The sequence below is a fragment of the Protopterus annectens genome, chromosome 5.part0 (assembly GCF_019279795.1).
Source record: "Protopterus annectens isolate FY-2018-M chromosome 5.part0, PAN1.0, whole genome shotgun sequence".
In the NCBI taxonomy this organism is placed as follows: Eukaryota; Metazoa; Chordata; order Ceratodontiformes; family Protopteridae; genus Protopterus; species Protopterus annectens.
Window position 1 is genome coordinate 42,974,584 of NC_056735.1, and position 18,661 is coordinate 42,993,244.

The window sequence follows — 18,661 nt, forward strand, 5'->3', positions numbered from 1 at the left end:
CGGTATGCACTGATTTTTATAAATGATTTGATGAGCATGAAGCATCCTTCTTGTTTTCCTGTCTAATCTATCCAACACCTTTTCATGTCTTTTTAATTTATCCAAATCTTTTGGGCTTCTAATACCATGAAGGGAATGGACCCCATTCCTAAGTTAAAATATAATTAAAGTTCTTAAAATTAGTATTGCTTCGATCTTTGATGTCAGCCAGAAGTATTCTTCGCACCACCCACAATGTGCCCAGTAATGACTCCTTCTGCAATTCGTATGGAGTTACATGTATTGGTAACATATCTAAATACGATTGTCGATTCTTTTTGATAAGACCCATTGCTCCTACTACTATTGGAACTGTCTGAGTGTCTTTCTTCCACATTGCTCTCATTTCTGTCTGCAAATCCTGATATTTTATGACTTTGTGTCGCTCTGTATGCAATACACTGTAGTCACTGGGTATAGCGATTTCAATGATCAATGCTACTTTTGTCTTCTTTTCATGGACCGCTATATCTGGTTTTCTCGCATCTGTCTTTTGAACTGTTGGTAATGGATGATCCCATGTGATGTAGACTTCATCATTTTCTATGATGCTTTGTGGCTCATGTTTCCAGTGTTTTTCAGCTACTTCAGTATTATAATGTTTGCGCAATCCACAGTGCAACAGCCTTGCCACATTATTATACCTTTCACTATATAGTACTTATGCCATTAGTTTGTCACAACCAAGGTGTGCAATTGTTTCCAATTCTGTTTTATAAAACCTACATTTGTCTGTTTCTCCCACATACTCATATGGACTTTGTAAGCCAACATGTACATAGTCCACCATCTTGGGCCTCCAATGTTAACCTTTCATCATTTGGTTTGAATTCACCTCTTCTTAACAATTCCTGCATTTGATCCTGATCAACATGAGGTTGTTCCAGGAGTTTTCTATACTTGCAACTATATTTATGCATTTTCCACATTTCTTGCCTTCTCATCTGATCCTTCACCTTATATTATTTCTTTTATTTTTGGCACATTCAGTTGCTGTCTGATTTTTATCTACTTCTGGTTTGATTTCCATTCCTGCTTGACACTGATATGCTTCTGCCAGGCTAAGAAGGGAAGTCATCGTAGATTTATTCTCCTCATGTTTCAAAACTTTCACTATGTTTGGGTCTTGTAAGGTTAGTAGATAAGTATGCAGTCCCACGATTACATATTTATACATCTAATCAATTTCAAGGAGGCCCATACCTCTTTCAGAACGGGGAATATACAATCTCGGTATGCACTGATTTTTATAAATGATTTGATGAGCATGAAGCATCCTTCTTGTTTTCCTGTCTAATCTATCCAACACCTTTTCATGTCTTTTTAATTTATCCAAATCTTTTGGGCTTCTAATACCGTGAAGGGAATGGACCCCATTCCTAAGTTAAAATATAATTAAAGTTCTTAAAATTAGTATTGCTTCGATCTTTGATGTCAGCCAGAAGTGCTCTTCGCACCACCCACAATGTGCCCAGTAATGACTCCTTCTGCAATTCGTATGGAGTTACATGTATTGGTAACATATCTAAATACGATTGTAGATTCTTTTTGATAAGACCCGTTGCTCCTACTACTATTGGAACTGTCTGAGTGTCTTTCTTCCACATTGCTCTCATTTCTGTCTGCAAATCCTGATATTTTATGACTTTGTGTCTCTCTGTATGCAATACACTGTAGTCACTGGGTATAGCGATTTCAATGATCAATGCTACTTTTGTCTTCTTTTCATGGACCGCTATATCTGGTTTTCTTGCATCTGTCTTTTGAACTTTTGGTAATGGATGATCCCATGTGATGTAGACTTCATCATTTTCTATGATGCTTTGTGGCTCATGTTTCCAGTGTTTTTCAGCTACTTCAGTATTATAATGTTTGTACAATCCCCAATGCAACAGCTTTGCCACATTATTATGCCATTCAGTATGCAGTACTTTTGCCATTAGTATGTCACAAACAAGGTGTACAATTGTTTCCAATACTGTTTTACAAAACCTACATTTGTCTGTTTCTCCCACATGTTCAAATGGACTTTATAAGCCAACATGTACATAGTCCACTATATTGGGTCGTCAATATTAACCTTTCATCATTTGGTTTGAATTCACCCTTCCTTAACCATTCCTGCATTTGATCCTTATCAACATGAGGTTGTTCCAGGAGTTTTCTATACTTGCAACTATATTTATGCATTTTCCACATTTCTTGCCTTCTCATCTGATCCTTCATCTTATATTCTTTATTTTGTTTTTGGCACATTCAGTTGCTTCCTGTTTGTTATCTACTTCTGGTTTGACTTCCATTCCCACTTGATGCTGATATGCTTCTGGTAGACTAAAAATGGAAGTCATCTTGTATTTATTCTCCTCATGTTTCAAAACTTTCATTATGTTTTGGTTTTGTGAGATCAGCAGATATGTATGCCGTCTCACAATTATGGATCTATACATGTAATCAATTTCAAGGAGGCCCATACCTCCTTTGGAGCGGGGAATATATAATCCTGGCATGCACAGATATTTATAAATCATTTGATGAGCATGAAGCATCCTTCTTATTTTCCTGTCTAATCTATCCAACACCTTTTCGGGCCAGTCAGTCACTCCAAAACTGTAAGTTAGGATAGGAAGAGCAAATTGGTTTACAGCTTGAACTTTGTTCCTAGATGTCAATGCTCTTTTCAGGATTAATTTAAGTCTTCTAAAATATTCCTGAGTTTTATTTGCATTTATTCATGCTTTATTGTTGATCCTTCATCATTTCCCAAATATTTATACACTCCCTCTTGCTCAAGTTCTTTTATATCACATTCTTGTCCCAAACTGATGTTTTCTTGGTGCTGCAGCTTTCCTGCTTTAAAGGTTGCTTGTGCACATTTATCAAGACCAAATGACATTCTTATATCATCTGAGAAAGTTTTGACAATTTGCAGTTGTGCTTTCAGTCTCTCTTCTGATGACCTATACAGTTTTAAATCATCGACAAGGAGAAAATGAGAAGTCTTTACACTTTGTTGCTTTCCGGGAGCCAAATTATAACCATGATCTAATCTGTTAAGCAGACAGCTTAATGGGTTAAGGGTAAAGTAAAAGAACAGTGGTGAATGAGTCACCCTGGAATATCCCCCTTTGAATTTTTATCCCTGGAATAGTAATTTGTCCTTTATCATGACTTAACTGCAAAGTGGCTAGCAATGGTTTCATGGTCACTGTAATGTAGTTTGTAAGTGTAGGGTGCATCTTATACATTTTTAAGCAATATTTTATCCATGAGTGTGGGATACTGTGAAATGCTTTTTTCTATTCTATCCATGCCATGCTTAGATTCATCCCCTTTTTACAGTTCTCCACTGACTTTATTTAACAACAAATGATCCTTTGTTCCATATGACTTTCTTTTGTTACCCTTTTGTTCTAGTGTCATAATTGAGTTTCCTTCTGAATGACTATAACCTGTGTTGACATCATTCCAGTGTATAGTTTATACGTCATTGGAAGGCAAGTCATTGGTGTATAATTTTTAGGGTAACTTACAGATTCACAACTAAGTAGGAGCATTGTTCTTGTTGTTAGCCAGGTTGGTGTCTGTTCGGGGTGTGCATATAAATAGTTCTTACTTATGGCTAAATCTTTGTGCAAAGATGTTAATGCTTTTAGCCAGAAGTTAGGTACTGCATGTGGGCCTGGAGTTTTCCAATTAGAGGTTTTTCTTAACTTTGTTTCATTCTGTCTGGTCATTACTTCATCCAGTTTCTTATCCTGTACATGTGAACAACTTATTCTTTCTTTTATTTCTTCACTTCATTTAGCGTCTTTGTTATGTTCCACAAAATCTTCATAAATATTTCTCCAAAATGTATCTGTTTCTTCCTTTTTTTGGTGGTCTTTCAATTCCTTTTACCTTGTTTCCCAATTCTCTATAAAACCTTTTTGGGTCATCAATAAATTGTGTATTTTGTAATTTTCCTCTGTAGTTATCTGTGTAGCTTCTATGTTTTTCTGTCTGTGTGGTATTTTTAGTTTATTATTTGTGATAATGCATGATAAATCCTGATCCGTTATAATACTGCTTCTTGCTTTTATCATGTCTATCTTTCTAACTATTTTTTATTGATCTGTTCCCTCTTCTATACTCTTCTAAGAGTGACACTTCTTGTCTTAATTGCTTTATAGTTTTCTTTATTTGATACTGCCATGATGGCATTCGATTTCTCCCCATCCTTTCCCTTACTACTTGTGTTCTTGTGGTAGGAGTTTATCTGTTATTAATTTGGTTGCTCAGTAATCTATCCTATTTACTTTAGCTATATCATATGAATCTCTATTGACAGTCCTAATTACTGTGTTCATTTGTTTTATCAGACTTCTAACTTTTGGGGTTTTATTGACCTTCTGCAGTCTATTTCTTTCATTTATCTTAATATCCATCTCTATTAAATCAAGTAACTCTTTTTTTAGATCATTTTCTTCTAAACTGAGGACACATTCTTTGCTCGCCATTTCCTGCGGGCATTCTATCGAAAGTTCCAGAGCTTCTTCCTGTGCCACAGTCTCTTCAGTTTAACCCTTTATCATTCATTGCTCTTTCATATGGGAACTCACTGGCCTATCACTCCACAACATTGACTGTGTCATGGTTCTTTCCCTTGCTGTATAGCTCCAACTGAACCTTTGCACTGGTTTCCTCTGGGAGGCTCCAAAGTATCTTCATATGTCAACTGATTAGATGCTTCCTGCTCCACTGGTTTCTCCTTAATTTGGGTGTCCATTGCTCTATCCTGTTGTGTTGTTATCTGAGTTAAATTTTCTACACTGAATCCTTCACTTTGAAGGTAATCCATAACTTCAGTTTCTGTTTATTTAATTCTCCATTACTAATCCTCTTTCCTACTTTTCTTATTTGTTTTCTTATTTTTTGTATTGTAAAATTTTCCATATCTGGATATCTTTGCCTGTATTTCTCTTCAAATATCTTTGGTGTTGCTCTTTTTGCATTGATTAGTTTTGCTCTCTCCTTTGTACAACTATTGCAATGTATTAAATCTCTTTTTCTTTCCCATGTTCATATTTCTTCTTCCGATATCTCCTGCTCCTCTTGTTTCTCCTTACTTTGGGAACTAGTTCATAGGTTCATAGGTTCATAGGTTGGTACTAGGCTATTGGCCCTAGGGCCTATACAAGCCCAGCCATAACAATTCCCTGGATATTTCTTCCCACAATATTTAGTTCCCTGGACTCCTGTCTAACAAGGCGACTGATGTTATTCCCGGGGTGAATTTCCTATCTCCCATCCGATCGCCAAGGTTCCTTTTGAAGAGGGCCAAAGACGCGCTCTGCTTGACATGTATGGGGAGTCTATTCCAGAGTCTGGGGAGTCTCTGTGTCAGGAACCTATCCCTCCAGCATGTTTTGTTCATTGTGATGACAAGGTTTAGATCCCTGGAGCGTGTGGCTCTGAGGGATTGGGATTTCTTTAAGTGTAGCATATCCAACAGCTCTGGGTTTGACATGGCCTTGTATGTTAAGCAGAGATCATCTCTGAGTAGACGATATGTGACAGTATAGCTGGAGTTTTTTTAGACAGTCAGCATAGGGCATCTGGTTTAGGCCTGTGATTCATCTTCCATCATGCTGTGATATGACCTGTGTTAGATTTTCTACAATGAATCCTTCACTTTGCAAATATTCTATAACTTCAACTTCTATGTTTTTAACTTCTACTTGACTATTTTTCTGTTCTATATTCCCTCTTTGTGATCTTATTTTTTTATTGTGAAATTTTCCATGTCTGGATGCCTTTGCCTATATTTCTCTTTGAATATCTTTGGGGCTGCCATTTTTGTGTTGATTAATTTGGCTTTCTCCTTTGCATAAATATTACACCATATCAGAACTCTCTTTTGTTCCAATGTCCATATTTCGTTTTTATACTCTTCAAACATCTCTAAATTTTGTTCTTTAAATTTTCACACTTCCTCAGTCACTTTTTTTCCAAACGGCATAAGGTTTCTTGGTCTATAAAGTGTTTTTCATGGATCTGTTGTATTAATAAACACAGATTTTTATTTGAACTTTCTGACAATTTTTCTTGTGGAAGTATTTTCCTTTCCTCTTAATCTTTTCATATATCTGTTGTCTGAGATTCTGGGCTTCTTGCATAACAATAACAAGACATAGAGCAGGATTCAGGAAGCCTCCGTGTAAGAGTTATAACTCTTACACGGAGGCTGCAGTTAAACGGTGTGATGTCAGCATGTCATGCATATGCATGAGGTGCATGAGGCATGCTGAATCACACTGTAACTCTTACACGGTCGTGTAAGACAGCAGGGGGCGTGTCTATAGGCCAAGCCCTGCAAGTGGACACGCCCCCGGAAGTCTGTAATGGCAGAAATCAAACAGCTATGAGAGAGGCCATGGAAATGTGAATAAACACACTACACAACACATGCCCCCACAGACCAGCAATGTCAAAAGTGAACAGATGTTATAAAATGAAAATGAAAACTGTTTTATTTTTTTTAAAACCCCGTAAATGTTTGCTACTGCGTGCGCTCGTGTGCACGGGTGTGCTACTAGCGCAACTGCAGTTAGCAATCAGTGAGAAAGGATATAAGAACTAAATATGCAAAGTAAGCCAAGAAGTAATAGCATGGTGGTAGAGTTGTTAGCTTAAGAGCAGGCAGGCAAGGTTCGAGCCAACACAACAACCTTTTTTTTTTTTTTTGTAAATAAGCACTAAAAAGGCCCCTGACAGTATTGTGCAAATGTAAAATGGAATGAAATGGAGCATATATTTCCAAGTAATACAATAATAAAAATACTTAGAAATGTACTGATAGCTAAACTGCAGTGAGACAGAGTGCCCGTAGCTGAGTAGTGTTTCACAGGCTGCAAATTGCTTGCCCGTAGCTAAGCACTGGTTTAACAGGCTCAAACTGTGTGCAACTAGCTGTGCTTAGCTTAACATGCGTCTTACTAGCCTATTAAGGTTTAACCCAGTGCACACCATTTGCGCGGAGGTGCGTGCCGCGCCCACAAGCAACCGCCGGTGCGCATGCGTTAGCTCCGTGCAAACGAGCGCAGACCTGGTTTTAAGTGCTTAAAAGTGTCTTTGGCATGTTTGATTGACAGGTCCTGAACTCATGTCTAGACAGTCATAAAAACTAAAAATCAGTGGTCAGATTCGAACCCAGGATACTATGCACTAGAGTCAAGGTACTAAACCACTAAGCCATGACAGCAGTACTTGGAAATGCAGAAATAGCATATATATAGGATGTAATTCAAAATGGAGCATGAGAAAGCAGTTTCTGTGAAGTAGATACAATTCCAAAACGGCCAGTCATAGAAATGTGTGGGAAAATCGGCATATATAAGCCCCATAGGCGGGAATACACAGCATAAACGATTGTAGAATAGACCTGTAGGCAGAATGAGTGGAGTAGGGGAGGGACGTTGCTTTCGAGCACAGCGGTGGGGCGTTGAGGAGTCCCGATACATGGTCTGGCTCCTAGTTCACCATTATGAGGCCCAACTCATGCAGGGCCAGGTCTCATGGGGAGCGTACAGGGCGGAGGCATGGGACCAGTTGGCTCATGATCTCACTAGTGCTACTGGGATTCCACGTACTGGTGAGCAGGTCCGTCACCATCATGCGGACCTGAAGCGACATAAACAAGACCAGTTGACCCAATGGATCCAGGAGGCCCGGGATATGCCCAATGCCCCACTACTGAGTAAGTTACATTTTACTTATGTATGTAAGGAATTCAACTAGCTGATACCATGGAGATGTGTATTCCAATATTACTCATTTTGTATTACAGCTGCAGGTGTTTGCTCTATGAATCGACGGGCATATGACCACAGGCTGGCGCGGCTGCGCCACCATGCAGGTTAGTAACCCCACCTAGTACTTGTAAATAAATATTATAGCGTAGCAGAACGCTGCAGTGTATTGATTAAAAGTAATAGAATGTGCAAGCAACAAGTGAAAGTCTGCAGGTATGGCTGCAGCAAGTTCATCAGTATGCAAGTGAAACTGGAAATATAATTGATAGAAATAAATAGTGCTGTAATACAGATGTCCCACCATTAATTAAATGTAGTATAACCTGCAGTAGTCTCAAGAGTACAGCTTCAGAAGCTGAGGTAATCACATGTGAGATATATCCCCTGTTGAAATGCTGAATCATGACAGAAGTGAGGCTGCTGGGAAGTGTTTGAATCACCACAGGTCTAATATGTGAACAAAGCCTAGAAGTACCAACCTGAACTGTGAAATAGCAGGATGTGTGAGAGTGACAGAAAGGGTCATGTATCAATAAATAAAGTAGTAATAACTCCTGAATATATAAGCTTCAGTGTGGTTCTACAGAACTAAATGCATGTGGGAATTAAAACTTAACATCCCAAACTGATTTCAGTGTGTCTGAATCTTGAATGTTCAGGCCAAAATCTGTATATGGTGATAACAGTCAACAATTTGCAGATAGAATGAATGATTGTCTGACATACTAAACATCCATAGTTGTCCCCTGCCCTGTCATCAAAGTGTAGCAGGATGATGTATCTGATCAAATTCAAAATAACTAGGATAGTGATGTATCTGTAACAGGTCTAGCATGACAGTCAGTTAAAAATCAGTTTTAAACTATCACCCACAAGTTAATTGTGTTCCTATTACAAATGCATATCAATGTATAATTTATGAATGTGTCATCATTTTCTTTCTCCACCCACCTTATAATTGCAAATTAAAACACTCACTAAATATTGGTATGTGAACATTTCATTAACCATGGACATCTGTCCTGTTTCAAAAATATATGCATGTCTGTTGTTGCATGTGCCCTGTTCATACCTGCAAACCTGATGGCCTGTTGCCATTAATCAACCCTGCATGTTGTTTGATTGTGTATTTCCATTCAAATAATGCATGTGATATTGATATGCCCGTTGTTCAATGGTGTTAATATCTGGGTGTTTGTTTAATGGGAATACCAATGCATGCTGTTATAACTAATTTGAATGGAATAATATGCCACTAACCCAAACTAACATAACATACTCACAAACCTAGAACGCTTGTGAAGGCAGGTCCCAGCGGACCCACCTCTCCCACCTCAGCTGGCGACTGCACCTGGCACTAGTGCTCAGGCTGGACCCTCCTCCGGTGGCCCTGTGCCACCTTCGGGTGGAAGCGCTGCAGGGGATGGGGCCCGTCCCCCCCTCTGCAAGCGTGGCCGGAGGAGCTCGTCCACTCACCCTCCAAGGTGTCCGGTCTGTGGTGCGAAGGGAGATCCAAGACTCTGTACTTGGGCCCCTACGCCAGCTTGAGGCCCGGGTGGCACAGCTTACGGGCATGCCCGTTGTCCCGCCTGCACAGCCCCCAGCACAGCCCCATCCTGGGCTGTGAAGGAACAGTGGCAACTGCCTATGGGTTGGGATATCAGTTCCACTGTTGCCATCTGTGGGCTAATGTGCCCTGGATATCCCAACCTCCGTCCCCGTCAATTGTGTAACCCCCACACATGTGTCATACACCGCCCCTTGTCTGTCTTGTCTGTTAACCTACCCAACCTACCTCCCCAGCTATACCGACTACCTCACCTGACATACCACTCTCACCTGATAAAAAAAAAAAAAGGGCACTCTGTACCCACAAAAAAGTTACGCCCCATACATAGCTGTCCATGTTGCACACATGTCCGCTGGACATTGAAACTGTTAATTACAATTGGCTGTACAACAGGTATTAATGTTGTCCTGACACCTCTCTCAGGGGTGGAAGGTTCCAAATGTCACACCAAATTGCATACAAATGCACAGCTGTTGCTGAGAAAGACATGGGCAGCTATGGGCCTCACCTACATCCTTCCTGCAAATTCCAAGCTTGTTTCCCTACTGTTTTACCCTCTTTGTGACCCCTTTTTCACCACTTTCCTGTCACCCCTTTTTCTTTTCTTTCAAAGAAAATAGCGCGGGTGTGCGCTTGTGTGCACGTAGCTCACCGCCAGTGCGCATGCGTGAGCTCCACGCAAACGAGCGCAGACCTGGTTTTAAGTGCTTAAATTGACAGGTCCTATACTCAGTTTGAAAGAAAAATAAATTCCCACTGCCAGTCTCGAACCCAGGACCTTAGTAACAATAGTCTGTTTACCTACCACTAAGCCATGACTCTCAGACAAGAATATAGTGCTAAAATAAATATAACATGTAATAGTAGGAATCAATATAAAGACAATATAGGATGTGTACTACCCAAAGCATGTCAGGTAGAATTTTAATGCCTGAATTACTGGATTCCCATACTAGTTTAGTGTTAACAGAAACAGCCCTGCTAATTGTTAGCTTGTGCATAATAATGTAAGGTAATGTACATATATGAAAGTATGTATATGTACACATACATATATATATATATATATATATATATATATATATATATATATATATATATATATATATATATATATTAATACATATGAAATATAGTGGTAGGTGTCCATACACACTCACTACAGGAAACAGTGAAGATAAATGCAGCAACCAGAATCTGCAACACAGCCTGACTCCTGTGAGACCTACTAACCCTTTTAACTGCTTAAAGGTGCCTCCAGCACTTTGATTGATAGGCCCTGTACTCAATTTGAAAGCAAAATAAAAGCATACTATTAGGCCCTACCACAAGACCATTGTAACACTAGTCTGTATGACCTACCACTAAGCCATGACTCTCATACAGGAATATAGTGCTAAAATAACTAGAACATGTAATAGTAGGAATGAAGATAAAGGCAATATAGGATGTGTACTACCCAAAGCATGTCAGGCAGACTTTTACTGTCCCAATTACTGGATTCCCATACTAGTTTATTGTTAACGGAAACAGCCCTGCTAATTGTTAGCTTGTACCCAATAATGTCAGCTAATGTACATATATGAAAGTATGTATATGTACACACACACATATATATATATATATATATATATATATATATATATATATATATATTAATACATATGAAATATAGTTGTAGGTGTCAGTATGCATACACACTCACTACAGGGAACAGGTGAGAGAAATGCAGCAACATGAATTTACAACACAGCATGAAGCATGAGAGACTGACTAACCTTCACACTCACAGAACACTGTCGACAGCATACCAGCATGGTCCACGCCCTTACAATCTGAAAGGGCAACGCCTATCTCACATACCCTTTTATAGCACTGTCCTGAAATCACAGTGAGACATGCAATCAGTACACAACTGGCTGCATGCAATTAGCAAATGCTGCCTTACAATTGGTGCAGAGGCCATCACATGGACCTATGCAGATACCTACAAAAGCATCCAGTACTAACACTACACACATGCAATACATTCATTGCACAAAACCGACGGAGAAAGAGAGAGAGAGAGAGAGAGAGAGAGAGAGACAGAGAGAGAAGAAAAAAAAAAAGAAAGAACGACAGCCAGCAACACAACCAGCAGCAGCAGCAGCAGCAGCAAACAGCAAGTAGCACCACTGACACAGCAACAGGTGACACAAACACAGGTAATGCAAAGTAGCAGGTCAATACTGTGTTTACTGTGAAACCTCCAAATGTATCATAGTTCACTATCTATAGGTATGTCTATGAGATAGGTTGTGTGTACATAGTCCTGATATATATACATATGTAATATTGCTGTACATGTCATCCATACTTAAAACTTCTATAGCTTAGAACACAAGGCCAGTTATGCATATGATGCGGTAGTTCCCAGTGCAGTAGAGGTTCCTCCTCATTGGTGTGGGACCACTGTGTATGTATGGCACTGTTCAGGTACATATCCTGTAGTATGGCCAGGGTGTAATATCAGTCTGTAATGTGGTGCTATGTCCTCTAGGGGTGAACGTATCACACATCCTGGGATACCATTTTGTAACAGTGATGCTGTGTGTTCTGCAATGTTGAGGGTGGCCCTTACCTGGACATGTGAGATGATAAGGAGGTTACAGTCATCTGTGATAACTAATTCCACCTGTGTAGGAGAATGGGGGGGATACCTACACCTAAACTGTCTGCAACAATGTTGCCAATATCTGTGCATTTGGTGAATGTGAAGCATCTTACCACTGCTGACCACAGATGCCTTGCCTTCATGTGAATCTGCCCTGTGCTGCAGTAGCCTCCTGCTATTGTTATACAATGTGCCTGTATCTGTAGTCCACTGGACAGGATAAATATGTGTTGTGCATACGGTCTGGGTTAGATATGTGTGTGCACATTACATGCACTATGTGGGATGTCTGTGTTAAGCATTTGCAAAGGGGCCAGCAGTGTGTGTTGTGGCTTCCACTGGCCCAGTGGGCTGCATGGATAGCATCACAGTCCTAACTAGTGAATAACTGTGTAATTACATACATACATAGCAAGGTAGTGTACTGTGCTTGTGGTGTTGTTGGGATATGTATATCCAGGCTGAGTAATGTGTGTCCACATCACAGGGTTGGATGGCAACACACATACAGTATGTAGGGATGAACACCCAGAGTGTTTCAGAAGTGTTGCCTGTGCAGAAATATCTGGCCATTACCTGCGCATCCCCCACAACACACACACATGCAACATATGGCAGAAGTAGTATAGCAGTACACATATGTTCATAGGTTCATACTAGGCTATTTGCCCTAGGGCATTGATAAGCCTAGTAGAATGTGTTTGTCTTTTGCCACCCAAGTAAAATGTATGTTGCTATGCCCTTTTCCGAGGTTAGTATACTGTGCCTCTGCCTAACAGTGACATAGAAGTGATACCCGGGGTACAACTATGATCTCCATCCACTCATCCAGATTCCTATGGAAGAGAGTCAATGAGGGACTCTGTCTAACCTGTACTGTGAGTTCATTATAGAGTGAAGGGAGCCTCTGGGTTATGAATATGTCCCTCCAGCATGTCCTATCTATGTCAGTGCTAAGGTTCAGGTCTCCTGAGTGTGTGGCTGTATGGGAGTTTGATTTCCTGAGGTGCAGCATGTCCATTACTTCTGGGTTGGACATGGCTGTATATGGCAGGCACAGATTGCCTCTGAACAGGCAGTATGCCACTGAGTCCAGCTGGACTTTCTTTAACGGGGCAGCATATGGCATCTGTTTGAGCCCTTTGATCCTCCTGATGAGGTACTGTTGGGGTTTTTCCAGTTGCTGTAGGTGTCTGGTTAGGTACATCCCAAAAGGGGCATTGTACTCAATTATAGGCCTGATGATGGATGAGTAAAGAGGCACGATGACCTCCCCTGCTGTACATGTGAATCCCTTCATGATTAGCTGGGCTATATAACATGCCTTTCAATCCACTTTGGCCACGTGGTTGTCAAATGACAGATTGCTATCAAGTTTGTTCCCCAGGTCCCCAATTACTTCTTCTGTACTTAATGGCTTAACACCTATGTGGTACTTTGCCACCAATGTGGAGGTGTGGGTATCTTTGATGAATATTGATAGTCCCCCTCCTTTTGTTTTTTGGTCCAAGTGTTGGGGCCGACAAGAATGGTAACAGGTATAACGTGGTAGTGCTGGTGTGCTCCTGGGAAACCTGAAACAGGTGTCTGTTACTGCCCAGATATCGATGTCCATACTGCTAAGTAGAGTTTTGACTGCGTGTATCTTGAGGTTTAGACTTCTGGTGTTGAGTAGCATTACTCGTAGTTCCTCATCCTTTGTGATACGTATGGATGTGGGTTTGCCTTATGAGCCTTGCCTAATAAAGGCACTATGGGTGTAGCAAGAGCCTTTGCCAAAATCCAAAAGCCCAGGGGTGAGAGGTGCAAGCTGTCCCTAGCAAAGCATCGTGGCTTGTACAGCATATCATCCCAAGCTGACAGGCATTGGATCACCTGTGAATGACACCAGTATGTCAGTCATTTGTTGAAAGTGATAATCTTGCCTTGATATTGTGGCATCATTCTTGGTGAGGGTAAGATGCTACTCAAGGTCAGGGTCATACTGTCTTGGGCTACACACTCCCAGAGCTCCTTTCTGTCTCCTGTCATGTAGTCCAAGGAGGTATGTGCCAGGTCATTCAAACCAGCATGGACAATGAGTGAGTCATATTTGTACTTGCCTTGGAGTTACTTGAGTGCTTGTGTTATGTGGCGGGTCGTAGTGCCCGACAGGCTGCATACTGTGACCCTCTCCTCGTTCAGCCTGGTGAACGTGACGTCAGTGTGCCTGATGATAGAGGCACCTATTACAAGTGTATGAGGTGTGTTGTGTACTGTTAAGGGCTGTGAGTGTTCAGCACATTGGCTTTGTGAGATATGTGTTGCACGTGTTTGGTTTTAGGGTAGCGGTTGCTTGGGTGGCTGCTTTGGAGGTCTCTGCTGCTTAGGCAGATCTTTATTCTGAGCCTCCAAGTATGTTTTTGTGTGATTATGTGTTTGTTTTACTGTCGTGGTAGGTCTACATGAGACTGGAATTGTAGTGAGTGTGGTTTCCTCCTCCACCTGACTGGTTATGGCAGTATTGAGTAGAGACAGCCTGGCCTCCAGTTCAGTATATGGTTGCATCACTCACATGTGTTCAAATTTGTTGTTAGGAGGAGGGGGTTGTCTGTGTACATGCGGCTGTTATAACATTGCCTCTGGATTACCACACTCACCAGCTGGACTGGAGGGGAGATTGACAACTGACCTTTGGACATGCTAGAATACTATTGTGAATTCCATAATAATTGAAACAAGGTCCAGCGGTGAGTGAGGGTGTACTGATATTAATTTCTACTGCTGACTGATATATTAGCTTCAGTGAGCAAGTGCCAGGTAACTTAAGTGCAATGTGTTACAATGAAGTAAATGCAAAAACGACAAGCAGTCGATTGCTGTCAAGTGTAACAAGGAAATACGTACAGTAAGAAATGCAGATATCAGTAGTGATTCACAGAAGAGCTGTGAAGCTGTGTATTATGTGGAAGTAGCGTACCAGTGAAATAACAAGCTAACAAATAAGAAGCATATAAATAAAGCTAGATGCAGGAGGCTTGGATGTAGTGTATGCTACAGCAAACAAGGTGTACCAATGTCAGTAAGATACAGTTCAAATATGCAGACACTATAAACCTGAAACCAGGAGTTTCCAGCTATGAATGGCAGAGTACAGCCTATTCTCACAAAAGAGTGCAGACCACAAACCTTGTTAATGTGAAATAACTGGCCTGAAGGCCAACTGCTTATACCAGAACTAATACACTTGGACAATGGGCTCTCAATCAGCAGTTCCCAACTTAGAAGGATGAGAGCTATGTGTCCTGCCACCACAGTGCTTGCCACAAACCTCCCTAATGTAAAAATACTTGTCTGAAGGCCAGGTGCTTAATCCAAATGACCTAGAATGATAGCTACACTTTAATCAAGTTACAACCAAGCAGTAATAAGTACAATTTAATACTTCCTGTATAGAATGTGTACCATATATTGCTGACATACTCTGCTGATAACCTGTTTGTGTACCTTTCCAGGGAGATATGGCTCCAAAAAGGAATCCTGCCTACTCTGCTGCAGAGGATGAAGTGATCCACCAGAGCCTGGTGCGTGACTATGACATCCTGTTTTCACGCACCACCCAGAATCAGCAGGAGAGGTCTGCACTGTGGCAAAACCTTGTCAGCAGGATAAATGATGTTGGCATGCATGATAGGACATATGAGCAGGTGAAACATCACTGCAGTGATTTGATTAGAAATGTCCACCAGCGTGCTGCAGATATCCGCAGGCAACAGGTTGCCACAGGTGGGGGGGGTTGCCACACATCCCCCCCTCACCAGATAGGAGGGGCTACTGCTAAGTGTTGTGGATCCAGCCCCAGAACAACAACAGCATCAGACGTGCATCATGATGGAGGTTGGATCCACACAGCAGCAAGACACCGAGCATGCAGGTAAGATGCCATATGTACATATGACTGTTCTGTACACTGTTACTTCATGCATGCATAAGGTGTGCACATGGTATGTATCTGTCATCATGATATGTAATTGTGCATGTGTGATACTGACATTACGAGCAGCTGATGTGTATAAGGGAACTGGTGTACTACTGTACTGTATCATATGCAAAACAAATGGCACACTTGTGCCCACTGACATTACTTCCTTCATATTTCCAGGTCCCTCCCATCTAGCAACGAGGCAGGCCATACATGCTGGTGAGTGTGTTTATCATTACCTGAAAACAATTTATAATACTAGTAAGAGTAGTGTAACTCTGTAGTATAAGCATTCTGGTGACTGTGTTTAATAATACCTGCAATACCCAAGTTAATACTAGTAAGAGTAGTGTAACTCAGTACTGATGTGTGTGTGTACTGTGGGGTGTGCATGTGTGCAAGTGTGCCTGTGCCCATGTGTGCATGTGTGTGTGTGTCCATGAGTGCATGTGTCCATGTCTGAATGTGTGCATTAGTATTGAAGTGCATCACCGTAACATATGTGTTGAGACTGTAATCTGTGTTCCCTGTTTTCTTCCCGTAGGTTCTGGTGCTGCTCTGGTGACCTGCAGCAGGGAACCTGAATCTTGTGCCCCAGGTACTGATGATGATGAAATGTCTATAATGGTGCAGGAAGGTGTGTCTGGGTCTGCCATTGGTCAGCCAATCGACAGTACACAGCTGTCAACCCCTTCAATGCGCACAGTCATCCTGCCGTTACATCCTTTGTCACCATTGTCCCTAGGTGATGGACAGTATGCATTGGGCATAGATCAGGGTAATGTGGTACCTGTGGTACATGCATCCCCACAAAGCAGCCATGAGCAGGGTCCTCCAATGGTACCATGCAGACAGTCGCCCATGGGTTCTCGTGGGGGCATCCGTGGCCGTACTGCCTCTGGCCAACGTGCCCAAGGAGGTATGTTAACCTCCACTATGTTTTGGACTGTTATGCAGGCACAGGCGCATATGGAAAGGTACACCAGACAGGGTCTGAGGGAGCTGAGAGCATGTCGCACAGCCATGACAGACAGCATGCGTGACATTGAGAATGCTATTCGTAATTTCACAGATGTCGTTGACAGACGTTGTGGGGACATACAACAGCTGCTCCACAACCAGATGTCCATGGGCCAGGGCGATGGTGTGCGTTTGCGACGTCAACGTGGCCATATGCCGGCAACAGCACCAGCTGGCAGTGGCCATGGATGACAACAGGCCCACTTACGCACCTCAAGTGCCAGCAGCAGCCCCAGCAATGCTGGGTCAGTGCTGATATCGGGACGCCCCAGGAGACCACGTGCATGTGGCTCTGGACAGTCCCAACAGGGAACTGTGTCCAGTCAACACACACCTGCTTCCGATGACAGTACCCAGTCTGGGTTAGTACCGGATACGGTCCGTAGCACCCCTGCCAGGCACAGGTACTGTGTCCGTGCCCACAGACACTGATCTGGATGACCTGACAGGTGCAGTCTGTGGCTGTCCACAAAACCCTGTACATGGCAGCCATTATGTGGGACTGTGTGCATGCTTACACACATGCAGAAATCTAACACCTAGGGCAAACACATACACACACACACTGCACCAACACTGGTCCACCCTGTACTGCTGCCCCTCACAAACACACATACACACACATGTCAATTGGTGGTACCAGTGGCTGGCTTGGGCATACCTAACCCACACCCTGTGCATATGATGACACTGTGCCACCTCCTGCATACTACAACATCAGTGCAGGAAAAGGTAAACACGTTGCTGATGCACAGGGTGACCACATAGATGTGTATAAGTAGTAACATGTTGGTAACTGTTCACTGTTCCACTATGATTGTGTGTATATCCCAGCATTCCTGCTGCAGTAACTGTATGAATGTCATAATTGTTATCTGCACCCATACTACTTACCAAAGTGTACCAGCTGCACACCATCACATGCTACCATTGACTATGGGAATGTGCATCATGTGCTGTATTGTAGATTCAGCTATATGTATCTGTTCTGTCACACATGCATTTACACACACCCTGCTACCCCCACACATGCACACGCTCACCTGCCATTTCCATTATTTATTACCCTACATGAGTACCTGTCGACACATGACAGGTACACATTTGAAAAGTGCACTATTTGGATTACTACCAATTTCCTCTTCTCTACCTGTACTCACAGGGTGCAGGCAACCGCATTAGTTTAGAAGTGTAATGTGCATCAGGTACTGTGGTACCCTGATTGCCATATCATACATGTTTTCCATACGGAAATGCACACACAGAAACATCCCACATCCACACACTTCCTACATTCAGGTTTCAAAACACTATCTAGGTGTGTTCTGGTACATGTGCGTGTTACAGTAGCATGTAGCACTATACTGAGTACTGGCAGTTGTCTGTTGTCATGTTGTTTGTATAGGGTGCTGTCAACATCACTGTTAAGGGAAATGTGCACCCTGCAGTGTGTAGCCCAATTTGGCAAAAGCCACATCCCACCCCCAGCATTGTGCACACAAACCAACCCCACTCACACTAAAACACATACTTTCCATTTGCAAGATTCAAACCCCTACATAACTGTGTTATGACACTAGAGACAGACACATTAGCAGGTCGCTATTTGCATTAGTGGGAGAAATCCT